We start from the raw sequence: 16,662 nt of genomic DNA, 5'->3' as shown, positions 1-16,662 counted from the left end.
CTTCCAGAAGGTTCATGAAACTGCTACTTTCACTTCTTTAATGCCTTCTTTTCCTTTCCAAGCTATTGTTGCAGCCTGTCATCTACATGTTGGTGGCATGTTTTTGGGCCAATCTACTGACCTGGCACTTTGGTGTCAGTGAGCTGTGAGGCCTTCAGGGCAAGAAGCCTGGATAACATCAGGGACAAGAGTATAAGGCAAGCAGATGTTCAGCACCCACTTCCAGCTTCTTGCTCACTGCTACCAGTGGAAAGTCCCTGCATTTGAATGGTTTGTCTCTCCATCTCAGTTAATGCTGCCAAAGGATTGTGCTGAAGACAACGGTCCCAGGCAAATTTTAATTGACCCATTGTGGATTGGACACTGTAGTTCATGTTATGATATGTTTCTGGTTTCTGGTTGGTCCTTTTCTGTTATTGTTTTGGATGACTTAAATCGGGGTGGACTGCAGATAACAAATAAAGCTGAATGGAATTTGCATGGATATTTTCGTTTTTGTGTCTTATATTGTGTGTTTATTGCTCATTTTTATTTTCTGTTTTCTTGCCGTTTGCACAATTCATTTTTTTCTTTATTCATGTGGAGCAGTGTGATTTGAAGTTTTTCTCTGAACAGGTTCCAGGTCTGTCTACAGGAAGATGAATCTCAGGGTTGTATATTGAATACATACTTTGATAATTAATGCATTTTGGATCTTTGGATGTTGCTGGGACTTTAGGACATGAGTTAAAGGGAAGGGTTAAAAAGGTTAAAGTTTTATTCCTTGAGGAACAGCAGAATGAGCACAGATCACATAATGATGCCTCTACTTTCTGAGAAAACTCAAGAGAGCTGGGGTATGCGCATCTAAACTAATGGACTTTTACAGTTGTGCAGTAGAGAGCATCCTAACATGCTTCATTACTACATTGTGCAGGAACTGTACTGAGGTGGATCGGAAGCCTGTGTAATGGGTAGTCAAAACTGCTGAACACATCATTGGCACCAGCCTACCTGTCAACAAGAGCATATATACATAAAGGTGATGGCAAAGGAACAATAACCTCATTAAGGATCCCACCCACCCTGCTCATGGACTGTTTGTCCCAGTCCCATCAGGGACGAGGTGATGTAGCATCCTCACCAGGACAAGTAGATTCAAAAACAGCTACTTATTGCAAACAGTAAGGCTGATCAACACATCCACCCACTAATCCACCCCATCTCATCCACAACCATGTTCATCATTTTCTCTCAGACACCTCATGTACAGACATTCCAGTGCCTCGTATCGCTTTATGGGCACTGTTGATATAAGCTATCTGATGTATTTATATTTATCGTGCTTTTTCTTTTATTATAGGATTCCTCATTGTGTTTTTTGTTATGCATCAGATCCAAAATAACATTTATTTTATTCTCTTACACTTGCGGGAGAGGAGAATGAGGGGATATCATGATATCTCTTTACACCTGTGTACTGGAAATAACATTAAACAAACTTGAATCTTGATATATACAAAATTATGAGAAGCACAGATAAGGATAATGCTTGCAGGCATTTTCCTCATTGGCTGGATGAGATTAGAACTAGAGCACACAGGTTTAGGGTGAAATGTGAAATATTGAAGGGGAATCTGAATGGATCTTCTTCACTCAGAAGGTGGTGTGAGTGTGCAATAAGCATTCAGTATATGCAGGTCCAATTGTAAGATTTAAGAGAGGTTTGGTTAGGCACATGGAAGAGAGTGAGTTATGGAGTGATATGGCCTGGGTGCAGGTAGATCAGACAATGCAGAAGACCAGACCAGGATGGTCTAAATGGAATGAAGTGATTTGTGATTCTATGACTCCAATTGTGTTCCAGCCACTGTTCTATAGAACTGCAAAATTACCTTGTAGAGTTTGAACTCAGTCCACCAACTAATGAAGGCCACAGACCATAGGTCTTCTTAATCACTCGATCAAAGTTGTGCAGGAACTTTGAGGCATCTATGGGCTTAGATCCCAAGATCCTTGTTCCTTGATGCTGCTAAGAATAAACAGAGGCAGGGATAGTTTTGAAGGCATTATGGAGGATGTTTCAGAGTTTGTTTGAGTGAGGCTGTTCGTTGATAAAGTAACAACTAGCAAGTGGGAAGAGTTTAAAAATGCAATGTCACGATCAAGGGGTAGCAGGGCAAGCCTGACAAATTGAATGAACCCCAGATGACAAAAGCTATTGAGGCTCCGGTTAGACACTGGGTTTAGGCAATTGGAAGCAAGTGAATCCCTCAGTGAGATAAAGAACTGTGGAACTTGAGAGGAAAATCAGGATGTCAAAAAGAGGGCATGAGATAGATCTGGAAGGCAAGGTTAAGGAACATTCCAGGAGATTTAATAAGTATATTAAGAGCAAAAGGGGATTCTGAGAGACAAAACATATTTGGATAAGCAATGTCTAATAAGGGATAGTCAGTGCAGCCCTGTGCCTGGGAAGTATGGTCTCACAAATGTCTTGGAGTTTTTCAAGTTAAGCAAGAGAATAAATGTGGATAGGGCAGTGACCATTATCTAAATGCACTTTAGCACATCTTTTGACTAGGTCCTGCATGCCAGGCAAGTCTGGAATGTTCGATTGCATACAATCCAGGGAGAGATAGCTAATTGAATATGTAATTGTCTCAATGGTCAAAGGTTGTTTTGACTACTAGAGGCCAATTGGTAGTGGTGTTCCTCATAGTTTGATGCTGAGACCTTCTTAGTTCATTATTTATATAAACGATATAGATGTGAATGTCTAAGGCACAATCAGTAAATGTGTGGATGACAGTAAAAGAGGTAATATCATAACAAGTGAGAAAGGTTATCAAAATATACAGTGGTACTTTGGGCAGCTGGGTAAGTGGGTCAAATAATGACAAATGTCTTTCAACTTGGATAAATGTGAAGTGTTACATTTTGGGAAGGCAAACCAGGGTATGACTTTCACAGTGAACAGTGAAAGCATGCAAGCAGCTGGCTGAATTCAAAATAGGGACCACTCACCTCAGAGTTTGGTGCAGATGCCACTACACTACTGGCTGGCTATTAGTCAGTAGTGAGGTCATTTGATATAGAATGTGGGAGGTTATGTTAGCATTGTACAAGATATTAGTGAGATATTAGTTAGAGTATTGTGTTCAGTTTTGGTCGTTCCCCTCTCCTGACAGTCACCCAGTTACCTGTCTCCTGACTTTTAGGGATGACTGTCTCCCTGTAACTCTGATCTATTACTGCCTCTGCCTCCTGAATGATCCGAAGTTCAGCCAGCTCCAGCTCCCTAACTCAGTTTGTCAAGAGCTGCAGCTGGATGCACCTTTTGCAGATGTAGTCATCAGAGACAATTGTGCTGTCCTTCCTTGTACTTTGTACAATCGTACTTCTTTGGCAAGGACTCTCCCACTTGCATCGATGACCCTTTCTCCCACCTCCAACCTTTTTCCTCTTCCTGGATACCCCACTCTGGTCTTCTGCCTGCTTCGGATCTTTTCGTTGCTAACTGCCGACAAGACATCAACACTCACATGTCATGATTTGTTTTTGCAGCAGAAGGAGTGCAGCACAACATATAAAATGACTATAGTACAGTTCAAAAGTCTTAGGCTACCGAGCTTTACAGTATATGTGCCTGAGACTCTACACTGTAATGTATATTCCATCCCATCACCCCTAACTCATGATTAGATTCCAGTGTGAAGGGCTCATTTTCTGTGCTTTACCACCCCACAACCAGCCACTTTGAATACTTGCTCAGCTCAGGGCCGGAGCTGCCCCCTCTGGGAAACACTGGATCAACACTGAAATTGAGATCTGGGGCAAAACAACCATAAACAGTTGGATCAACTTGCAAGGACATGTGACCTCTGCATGCTCCCACTTCCTTGTTCTCATTTGTCCATTGATTTGTTCTCTGTCCAATAACCAATTCTCAGTCCATGTCACAGCATTAGCCCCATCTGTCCTATGTGGTCTAATTTTGCTGACCAATTTCCGGTATGGGACCTTATCAAAAACCAACTGAAAATCCAAGTGCATCACACTCACTGACATGTTTTTACCTCTTCTTCTAATTCAATATTCAATACACCCCACCCAAGGCCTGTGACTAGTGGAGTGTGGCAAGAATCGATATTGAGTTAGTTGTTGTTTGTCATCTATATCAATGATCTGGATGATAATGTAGATGACAACAAGATTGTAGGCATAGTGAACAGCAAGGAAGACTATCAAAGAATGCAGCAGGATTTGGATCAGCTGGAAAAAACGGGCTGAAAAATAGCAGATGGAATTTTTTGTATAAAAATATGAGGTGTGGCACTTTGAGAGGACAATCAGGTTAGGACTTACACAGTGAATTGTAGCAAACTGAGGAGTGTTGTAGAACAGAGAATTTGGGAATACAGATCCATAATTCCTTGAAAATGGCATCACTGGATGATAGAGTTGTAAAGATAGAGATTTTGGCAGATTGGCCTTCATAAACCATAGTATTGAGTACATGAATTTAGGTGTTATGATCAAGTTGTGTAAGATGTTGGTTAGGCCAAATTTGGAGTATTATGTGCACCTCTGACAGCCTACCTACAGAAAAGATATCAGTAAGGTTGAAAGAGTAGAGAGAAAATCGATAAGGATGTTGCTGGGATTTGAGGACCTGTTATAGGGAAACGTTAAATAGGTTGGGACTGCTGCCCTGGAGCACAGGAGAATGAGCAGTGATTTGATAGAGGGATAAAAAATGATGTGGGGCATAAATAAGGTAAATGCAAGCAGGCTTTTTCAGCTGAGGTTGAGTGAGACTGGAGATCATAGGTCAACGGTGAAAAGTAAAATATTTAAGGGGCATGGGAGGAAGAACTTCTTTTCTTAGAAGGTGTTAGTTGTGTGGAATGAACTGCTAGTGAACGCTATCTCCAGGAATGGCCTGGAAGCCGTGAGCATTGACAGCCGAGAGGTTAGAAGTCAGGGAGAAGCCCTATGGGAGACCCAGTTCCTCGCTGATTTTGCTGACTGAAACATCGTGGGAGACTAATACATTGAGACAGTAGGCGGTGTGTTTGCTAAATATCGACTGCTGTCGGAGGAAGGCCCCTGTCTTCGATCTATCCCTTTCACTCTAAATGGAGAGAGAGAGCCTGTTGTCCTCGAGATGGGGGGGCGGGGGGATGTTTTTGGAGAAGTGACATGGAAGATTGTAACATTGGAACAGTGATTTGCTGGTCACCGCTCACGTTGTTGCAGGAGCGACCTCCTCTCGCTGGAGAGTGAAAGTCTGTCTGAGATACCAAAGTGCTGGTTTGTGATCTGTAATTTGATGAACTGGATCAAGGACACTTTGGGCGCTTCTGCTGCCGCTCACATGAAGGGATCTCCAGGGTTTGTCAGTGATTCTGCTGGCCTGGGTGGGGGCTTAGGGAATTTTGATCCATTTGCTACTGTTGTGCAAATGGAAGGGGGACGGTTAGCTTCAGGGTTCTTCTATTGGGTGCCTTTGTTTTATGGATGTCTGTGAAGAGGATGAATTTCAGGTTGTCCACTGTATGCATACCCTGATATTAAATCCTGACTGGATCCAACCCAGCTCTGTCCAGGAGCTTATCTACTCGTCCAGAGAGGTCTCTTACTTCTGCTCCAGGTAGGTAACACACTATGCGAGTTTCTTTCTTTCTTTTTCAATCTTTTTATTAAAGTTCATATACATAAAAGAAAACCAAAAATATAACATGGTATAACATTGAGTAGGTTATACTTATACTAGGTTTGAAATCTAATTGATAATAGTAAACTAATATCTTATTAAAATGTCGACAAAGAACGTCATAAAATAAACAATCAAACCTATATTATTTATAAAAAGAATATCACAAATAAGAAAAAGGAAAAAAAAATAATATGGAAAAGAAAAAAGATATATATTCAAATAAAAATTAAAAAAAACTAAACTAATCTGGGCAATAATAATAGTTTATATATACATGATAGTGTCAAAAAACTCTGGAACTCCATACCAAACCAAGGATAAAAAGAGAAAAGGTCCAGAAGGAATTAAATTAACTCATGTGAAAATCTCGAATGAACGGTCCCCAAGTTTCTTCAAATTTAATCAATGGATCAAAAATAGTACTCCTAATTTTTTCTAAACTCAAACAAGAAATAGTTTGAGAAAACCATTGAAACGTGGTAGGGGGATTTACTTCTTTCCAATTTTGTAATATAACCCTTCTAGCCATTAAAGTTACAAAGGCGATCATTCGTCTAACTACAGGAGAAAATTGACTATCATCCTCAATTGGTATACCAAAAATTGCAGTAATAAAATGAGGTTGTAAATCAATATACCAAACTGAGGAAGTGATAGCAAATATATCCTTCCAATATTTATGTAAGGTGGGACACGACCAAAGGATTTGGGAAAGTGAAGCAACTTCTGATTGACATCTGTCACATTGAGGGTTGATGTGGGAGTAAAATCGAGCAAGTTTATCCTTAGACATGTGGGCTCTATGTACTATCTTAAATTGTATTAAAGCATGTTTAGCACATGCAGAAGAAGGATTAACCATTTGTAAAATTTATTCCCAGTTTTCTGTTGATAAGGTATATTGGAGTTCTTTTTCCCATTCCAGTTTAATTCTACCCGATATTTCTGGTTGTATCTTCATGATCATATTATAAATAAGAGCCACTAAACCCTTCTGACAGGAATTCAGATTAAAAATTGTATCTAAACAATCTATCGGAGTTAAATTGGGAAAGGATGGTAAAACTTTATAAAAAAAATTCTAATTTGTAAATATCTAAAAAAATAAGTTTTTGGTAATTTAAATTTGTTAGCAAGTTGATCAAAAGACATCAAACTGCCTTCAAAAAAAAGATCACGAAAACATGTTATACCTTTCCTTTTCCAAACACTAAAGGCTTGATCTATTAAGGAAGGTTTAAAAAAAAGTTAAATAAAATAGGGCTCTCAAGAACAAAATTTCTCAAATTGTAATCTTACGGAATTGGAACCAAATACGTAGAGTGTGTTTGACAATAGGGTTAGACATCTGTTTATTAAACTTGGCTAAATCAATCGGAAGATCCAAATTTACCCACTGTGGGCACAATGGTGAATCCAAATCTTGTTTCCAATATATTAAGTTTCGAATATTATTCGCCCAATAATAAAATCTAAAGTGATAATCTAAAGTAAAATAATAAAATCTATGCGAGTTTCTTTATCAGTGCACATCTGATTCTCGACCCCGCTGACCCCTATCACCACTTCCTTTTTATAAGGCTTTGCTTTAGGATTAGGAACCTTTGAGGTTTCATGTTGGTTGTCTAGCATTGCTAGCTGTTCAAAATGGTTGAATACTTTCAAGTCTGGAGATGATGCCCCCGGACAGTGTGCATCTCGTACCCTGCGCTTCCTTCCCACTGTCACTTACCTCTCTTTCTGGTCTAGAGTCTCGACCCGTGGTTCTCTTGAAGTGCACACTACCTCCCTAAAGGACAACTGCAGCGTATCTGCCGATCCTCTACAACATCGCAGGTCAGCCACATCCTTCTCACGTTCAGGCAAACCTTGTTCCCGAGGTGGTGGATTAGCTGACATTTTTCGCATATTAACTCTCCTGGGAGCAGCAGACTGTGAGTCCGAACACAAGGCAAAACTAACATTGCAGAGGCTGCATTATTACATTTTTTGGATGGAAGAACGACTGAAGATTAGTGGTTGTATTTATTTAAATTCATAAAAGTAAACCACTCTTTGTACTATTATTCCTACATTGCTAGCGAACTGCTTATGCTAAGGCGAAAAAAACCGGCCGCCCAAAACAAAGGATGGGGGAAAAGAACCTTTGCGACCTATAAAAAGCGATCATTCACAAGTTGTAAAATCAGACGTGTCCAAAATTTAAAATTGAATAAATGAACGGTACAACCAAACTTTTTTTCTTTCAGTCTAGCAACTCACACTCAACCAATCAGCGTCCGCGGTATGGCTACACCAATAACAGCACAACATGCAAGTGCTGGTATAGAAATTAATCAGCCCTAAATTCACCCTTTCAGTTGACTCTCGACGCTAGATTCCGACGGAGAGACGCAGTGAGTAACAGCGCGAGCCAACTCGGTGTTAGCTGATATATCCAGGTGTGAGAAGCACGAAAAATTCTCCGATGGTTGATCAAGAAATTATGCTCCTAATCGGAATACTTTTATCCTCAATATACATTTTATACATTGATTGTCCGTCGGTATTTGTACCTTTTATAAAAGAGAACCTCTTCATGAACTTTTCCATTCTTGATCAACCATATATTTGTCTCGTTGTCTCGCACAGTTGGCTCATTCAGTTGTATCACAAATTTTGTTTTTGCAGCTCTGTGCATAGTTGATACTCAATGGCTTCACTCAGTTCATCAATATGACAAGCTACATTTATTACTGAGGAATTGATTTTAAAATGCTGGTATCTATTTTGAGAACAGTGATACAATGCTGGTATCTATTTTGAGAACAGTGATACAATGCTGGTATCTATTTTGAGAACACTTCTGATACAACTTGCAATCTTGATGGTTTTATGGCTTTATTAGAAGTACAGTATTACAAATTAGACACATGGGGCGTTGCTGAACTGACGGGAACGGACTACAACAATACCGCATGGATTTAGCATTGTATTGACGCACTTTCTGTAGCTTCTGTTTCTCAGCAGGATTAGAATTCAAGGCTTCACTGCCTTCAGACTTCAGGCGGTACGTCTTTATCCAAGGTTCCTCATGGAATGTTAGTTAGGAAGGTTCAATCGTTAGGTATTAATATTGAAGCAGTAAAATGGATTCAACAGTGGCTGGATAGGAGATGCCAGAGAGTAGTGGTGGATAACTGTTTGTCAGGTCGGTGACTAGTGGTGTGCCTCAGGGATCTGTACTGCGTCCAATGTTGTTTGTCATATACATTAATGATCTGGATGATGTGGTGGTAAATTGGATTAGTAAGTATGCAGACGATACTAAGAAAGGTGGTGTTGTGGATAATGAAGTAGGTTTTCAAAGCTTGCAGAGAGATTTAGGCCAGTTAGAAGAATGAGTTGAAAGATGGCAGATGAAGTTTGATGCTGATAAGTGTGAGGTACTACATTTTGGTAGGACTAATCAAAATAGGACATACATGGTAAATGGTAGGGCATTGAGGAATGTAGTAGAACAGAGTGATATAGGAATAATGATGCATAGTTCCGTGAAGGTGGAATCTCATGTGGATAGGGTGGTGAAGAAATCTTTTGGTATGCTGGCCTTTATAAGTCAGAGCATTGAGTATAGGAGTTGGAATGTAATGTTAAAATTTTACAAGGCATTGGTGAGGCCAAATTTGGAATATTGTGTACAGTTCTGGTCTCCGAATTATAGGAACGATATCTAACAAAATAGACGGAGTACAGAGCAGATTTACCAGACCGTTACCTGGGTTTCAGCACCTAAGTTACAAAGAAAGGTTGAACAAGTTGGGTCTTTATTCTTTGGAGCGTAAAAGGTTGAGGGGGGACTTGACAGAGGTATTTAAAATTATGAGGGGGATAGATAGGTTTAACGTGGATAGGCTTTTTCCATTGAGAGTAGGGGAGATTCAAACAAGAGGACATGAGTTGAGAATTAAGGGGCAAAAGTTTAGGGGAAACGTTTAGGGGGAACTTCTTTACTCAGAGAGTTGTAGCTGACTGGAATGAGCTTCCAGTAGAAGCGGTAGAGGCAGGTTCGATATTGTCATTTAAAGTAAAAATTGATAGGTATATGGAGAGGAAAGGACTGGAGGGTTATGGGCTGAGTGCAGGTCGATGGGACTAGGTGAGAGTTCGGCATGGACTAGAAGGGCAGAGATGATCTGTTTCCGTGTTGTAATTGTTATATGGTTATTAATGAGGCTAAATGAAATTTTTTTAAAAATAAGCTCAAACTGGGAATACCTATCGGATTTTGATGATGGCAGCGAGTTATCACGGATGGAATGATGCAAAGGAACGGCGAGGCGAAGATGAAGACGATCACTTCAGCGAAAATTATGCTGACAAGAATTCAGATTGGAGTCTGAATGTCAGTCGGGATGGAGCTGATGTTCGGCAAGCTGCCTTTATACTATTCCAGTTAGCGCGATTGGACAATCACGTAAGGTCTCGTAATCCCCAATGATAGTTGTTAACCGCACATATGTCGTCGAGGTCGCTTTGAACGCCTCAATAGGAATCCTCGGGGACGGCAGGTTCACTGAGTGGCTCTATTTTACCGTTTGGTTCCGGCCAGCGCTGTATCTTTGCGCGACCTGCTTTCCATAGATCTGAAGGGAAAGATGAGAGGGTATACTTGACTTACCAACCGTTAAATTGCGTGAAAAAGTTCCGTGTCTTGAATCAAGGGAAACTGTTGGGCACTATAGCTGCTAATTTATGCATCCACGGTAACGTCTGTCTGCTGAGATTAGTCGGGTAAGGTCGGGTGAAATTATTAAGTTTCAGACACGTTGTGAAGATGAGTGTTCACCGACTACAGAGCTGTGGTTCCTCCTGTGTTCTGATGCCATGTACTTTTTTTGTAAATGCCTGCTCTACTAATGTTTGGCCAGGTCCAGTGCCTCAAGTTTGGCTGCCGCTTACCGCCCCCCGCAAGAATCTTGAACGCCCCGTGACGACTTCAATCTCCCCGAACGCCCCCTTAGGACACGTAATCGCTTCCGCTGGAAATCACTGATCTAAGTCCGACCGTACATATGTAGTTTACCGGCTATGTAACGGTTAACCGGGTCGAGAGGATCTGAGTTAGAAGGAAAGGTATGTAGTACTCTAACCTAGGCTCGTTAGCTAACTCTGTTAACAGCGGTGAGAAGGTTACCTTCGGTAAGCAATATACGTCATGTGTCGGTATGATTTGAGGTTCAACCAAACAGGAAAGTTGGGATGTTCCGGGGAGGAACGTTGATTGTAGCAAATGGTGAGTATATACTGCTCCAAGTAGAGTTAGCAGATTGGATTGCGGCATGAAATTACAAAGGAAATACATTTACCAAAGTATCAACTTTAACAAACAATTACAGGAAAGGACAATAAAATTAAAAGGACCCATTAGAGTTAAACGTTGAAGCTCATTTCTGGAGAAGTCAGAGTTAACGCCTTACTCACTTGCTGAACCCTCATTCTTCGTGAAGGAGACTGGCCACTGTTTGAATTTCCCTCGAAGATCATCACAAACGAACTGGCTGTCTTGGGGGTATTGGCTCTTCCTCCTTGGAGCCATTGATCTGCACAAAGCACTTCTTATAATGAGTCTCTCCTTCGAAGGGTATTCTGTAGTATCTTGCCTTGACCACTGTCCTTTGATATAACCCAGCTCTCCCAAATCTTCCGCTCGGCAGAAAGTTACAACACGTCCCAAGACAGACCTGATTGACCGACACAACATGCCTATGGTTCTTCATCTTTAGCGATAGCCAAAACACTATTACTAACAGGACACGCTGCTTTTGCAGAAAACCGCTAAAATAAAAACTTGAGAACCTGTGTCAGGTATAGCTGTAGCATCTAGCACCTTCAATCACTTCATCAGTGCCTGGTTCCAGAATCCTTAAGGAATAGCGTTTTGCCTTTAATAGTGATTGGAACGTGTTCTCTCCGAAATGTCAGACTACTCCTTTACTGGGTCCCTCAGTAGTTTTGCTTCTTTTTTTCTCTGTTTGATTAACGGCTGACTTACTTTCCGAAGATTTTCCTGTACCTCACAGTCTCGATTGAAATATCTATCTTCTCCACAATTGCAACTGAAAGTACAGGTCGCTCTTTTGTCAAAACACCCTTTTCAGCAGCATTGCAAGTCGAACAGGTGGGCTGGGTTTCTCAACAGACATGTCATGTACAGCTGAAACATTATTGAGTCAGATTAGCTGGAAGAGTTTTCACCTCATTCCTCATAGGTTCTATCTCTGTGGCATCAAGAGGTCACTTTAGCAGCAAAGGCTATCACTGAAGACAGATTTCGAAAATGTACCACTTCTCAGTCACTTTTTCCCCTCTCTCTAACTTCTCAGAGTAACTCGGTAAAAAATGGAGCAGGGTGCATCTTATGGGTCATTTGAATATGTAGAGCAAACATGTCACGTGACAGCATGCCCTTCACAACTTTGTCCACCCTCTAACAGTTTAATGCCCCCTTTGTGACACAAGCAATGCAGCCAAAGCCTCATATTTGTTTCCCGATTTTGTGGAGGCTTAACTCCAGAGGACATTCTCAGCCTATGAGAACTTCTCACATCAGATTTCTCCTTTCCTTCACTTTGCAGAAATGAAAGCAACTTGTCGTTGATGTTTTCACCCTCAGCCACATTTACCCCTTCTCCAGAGATATGAACTGACTGTGGCTCTGTCTCTACAGGTGACCCTATCCCATTAGACAGCATGACTTTAGTCATGTCACTGGTAGTCTGGACTAACACGGCATTCGTACCAGTAAACTTGTCAAAATACCATTCAATCAGTGTAACTTTCCCCAACATTCTTTCTTTATCAATCTTTCTATTTTTATAAAGTACATATATACAAACAAGAGGAGGATTATCTCAGATATCTATATCGATAACAATACATATAAAAGGTAAAATAAACATTATCAATATCATACATAGTGTTAATCTAATAGTATATAATAAAAGTAAAATACTCCTCTTATTTCATAAAAAGAGGAAAAAAAATAAAGAAACATTTATGATTTTATATATAGGAAAAAACACTGTTCTCTATAAACAAAAACAAAAAGATAATTAAATAAAGGAAAAAAGGGGGGACTGGGCAGCCCATATTGAGAGTAAAGTAAGCAAAAATAAAAACTTTCTGATCAGATCCAAAGTTTTGAGAGAGTAACTGAGACAGCAATAAATCAAACCATATGAAAGTATAGAATAAAAGGTTGCCAGGTTTCTTCAAATTTAAAGGATGTATCAAATGTCCAACTACTTATTTTCTCTAAACTTAGACAGGTCATAATGGAGGAAAGCCAATAGAAAACAGTGGGCAGATTACAGTCCTTCCAGTTACAGCTCTCCTGGCCAATAAAGTGTAAATGCTATCATCCATTGAGCGGTCCTACTTCCAGTGGAATGAGTGCAAAAATTTCTGTAAATAAATTCGGTTTTAAGTCCAAATTCAAAACTTTGATAAAGTTTTAAAGACATCTTTCCAAAAATTATCTATCTTGATACAAGACCAAAACATATGAGTTAAAGTAGCCACCTTAATATTACATCTGTCACAAATAGGATTAACATTCGGAAAAATATGGGCTAATTTAACCTTTGACATATGTGCCCGGTGTACTACCTTGAACTGTATCAATGAATGACAGGCATAAATAGATGAGGTATTTACCAAATGAAAAATTTTACCCCATTGATTATCTGAAAGTGACTCTCGAAATTTCAATTCCCATGCACCTTTAATTTTATCGTTTGATACCTTTTGCAAATTCAATAACCATTTATAAAATATAGCCATCAGTCCTTTTTGAATTGGTTTAACCTGTAAAAGAGTATCTATCATATTGGGTGAATAAGCAGAGGGAAAATTTGGAAGTAATCTACATAAGAAAATGCCTGATTTGTAAATATCTAAAAACGCATGCATTAGATAAATCATATTTGTTCACTAACTGAGTGAAAGACATTAAACCATCCTCCATAAACAAATCCAAAAAAGTTATTATTCCTTTAGTTTTCCAAATTAAAAAGCTCTGATCGGAAATTGATGATTTAAACAAATAATGAAGGATTTTACTAGAAAGAAAAAAGTTATTAAACTCAAAAAATCTACAAAACTGAAACCAAATTCTTTAAAAATGTGCCAAAGTGTTCCACAAGAAATATCATCTGTGGAATTAGTTGAAAAGAAGAAATCGATCTGTTCCTTCATAAATTTAATAAAGTCCGGATTTTGCAGTAAGGTAGAGTCAAATCGCCATTGTCTAACATTAGAAGCTGGATCCGTAAATTTAATAGAAAGTTTTAATGGAGCATGGTCAGAGATAGCTATAATATCATAATTACAACCGATTACCGATGGAATAAAACAAGAGTCAATAAAAAAATAATCAATTCCCGAATAAGAATGATAAACAAGTGAGAAAAAAGAAAAATCTTTGTCGTTAGGATGCCGAAATCTCCAAATATCAAAAACTCCATTATCAGTCAAAAAGGAGTTAATACAAGTGGCCGACTTATTGGGTAAAGTCTGAATAGATAAAAATTTATCCATCAAAGGATTTAAACAACAATTAAAGTCACCACCCATTATTAACTTATATTCATTTAGATTAGGTAAATAAGGACTTAAAAAAATCAGGACAATCCACATTTGGAGCATAAACATTAACCATAACAACCTTTTTATTACAAAGTAAACCCGTAATTAACAAAAATCTACCATTCAGATCCGAAAAGATATCGTGTTGAACAAATGCAATAGAGGAGTCAATAAAAATTGAAACTCCCTTTACTTTGGCATTCGAATTTCAATGATACTGTTGATCCCGCCAAGACCTACAAAAAGTGATATTTGTCCTCTTTCCTCACATGAGTTTCTTGTACAAAAATGATATGAGCATTAAGTCTTTGGAATACTTTGAAAATCTTCTTTCGTTTAATCGGATGGTTTAAACCATTAGTATTCCAAGACACAAAATTAATGGTCTGAGCCATAATTCTAAAATCAACCCTTTGGTATAAAAAGGGTTAACCAAATTATAAACTCATGCACCAGGAAGAGGAACAAAAATAAAGAGCGGACCCAGAAGTGATGACATTGTAGACATATTTGAAGTTCAAAAACAGCCCAAATGAAAAAAAATAAAACAAACTGGTAAAAGAAAAATAAAATTAGAAACCAGACCATCCCCCACCCCCACAAGAAAGCCAAAATATGGCTAGAAAAAGGCAAAAATGAGACTAATTATACCCCTATATCAGCAGAAAACCACTCCATATATAAAGGATATATATTAAAAAAAACACCCCGACTTTAAAAATTATAATCACTATACTAAAACCATTCTTCTTAATATACTTAGTTGTAAAAAAAATATATAATCCTCTGCATAATCATGTGCACAGTCCACAACAAAAGGCACCAGTCGTCCATCCAATAAAAAATAATAAATTCTTGAATATTTATGATGTACATTTGAAGAGAAAGAAAATCCTTATCTTTAGGATGAATAAAACTCCAAAGGTCAACCGGGCCACATTTTAGCAAAAAAGAATTAATACAGGTTGCAGCCTTGTTAGGAAGCCACAGATTGGTTGCTGATCTATCAATCGAAGGATTAAGACACAGTTTAAGTCACCACCTATGATCAACTTATATTCATTTAAATTCGGCAACACAGAAAATAACTTCTCAAAAAATTCAGAGCTATCTATATTAGGTGCATATATACACACACACACACACACACACACACACACACACACACACCAAAGCCATCTTTTGACCACATAACAGACCAGTAACAATTAAGTATCTTACAACTGAATCAGTGACAGTATTTAGATGTACAAAAGGGGCTTTAAAATTAATAAAAATACCCCCTAATTTTTGTTATTGATGAAGAGTGAAACTGAGAGCCCCTCAAAAATTTTAAAAAGTGGTTTTCATCCTCCCTACAGATATGGGTCTCTTGCACAAAAATAATATCAGCTTGAAGTGTTTTTAATTTCTTAAATATCTTTCTATGCTTAATAGGTTGGTTCAAGCCATTCCGGTTTGAAGAAATTATATTTATTTTATTAACATCCATAATGAGGCTTTAATTGAAGGTTTAATAAAATAAATTGGTGTACAGGCATAAACCACACCCTCAGGGTAGAACAAATTATGGATTAGATCAGAGAGAGAAAAAAAATAACATGATTGACCGGAAAACCTCTCAGGACTGCCCAGTCGAAAAAACCCAAACTAATAGCCCCACCCCCTCTCCTCAAAGCTGGAAAACATTCAATAGGTGGACAGCATGCTAAACTATAATTCCTTAAACCCTTGTCTCCAATAGGCAGACTATTTTTGAAAATGTTCTACGCTAGCACCACTGACTAAATACATAACACATACATAAAGAAATAAACAAATTCAAAATACTTTGATATTCTGTCTAACAGAGGTTAAAACATAGCTAAAAGCAGAAACCATAAGTTCATTTAATAAAAATTGATCATATATTCAAAAAAGATAGATCCAACCAAGTAATATGATACGACTAGTGTTAAACTCTTATAACAAAGGAAAAGAATAAAACGGCCAAAATGATGTCTGGGCAGACATAAAACACAGATTAAACTTTCAGCAATCCAGCTACAAATGACTCCAGCTGAAGGTTAAGTGTTTAGATTGCATAATTTGCTTGTGAGACAGGCTTAAATTCCTTTATAAATTTACAAGCGACTTCTGGGGAGTCAAATCGTTTTGGAGAAGCATTAAAGGTGGAAATTCTCAAACAAGCTGGATAATGTAAAGAGGGTCAACAGTTCTTCTTATAAAGTTGATCCATCACTTCCCAATATTTAATTCTTTCTGCATAGACCTCTGGGGCAAAGTGTTCAACTACGTGAATCTCTACTCCATTATAAATTAGCTTCCCTTGC

This window comes from Hypanus sabinus, chromosome 29, assembly GCF_030144855.1.
Source record: "Hypanus sabinus isolate sHypSab1 chromosome 29, sHypSab1.hap1, whole genome shotgun sequence".
Taxonomy (NCBI): domain Eukaryota; kingdom Metazoa; phylum Chordata; class Chondrichthyes; order Myliobatiformes; family Dasyatidae; genus Hypanus; species Hypanus sabinus.
The sequence above is the reverse complement of the archived record's forward strand: the minus strand, read 5'-3'. Positions refer to the sequence as shown.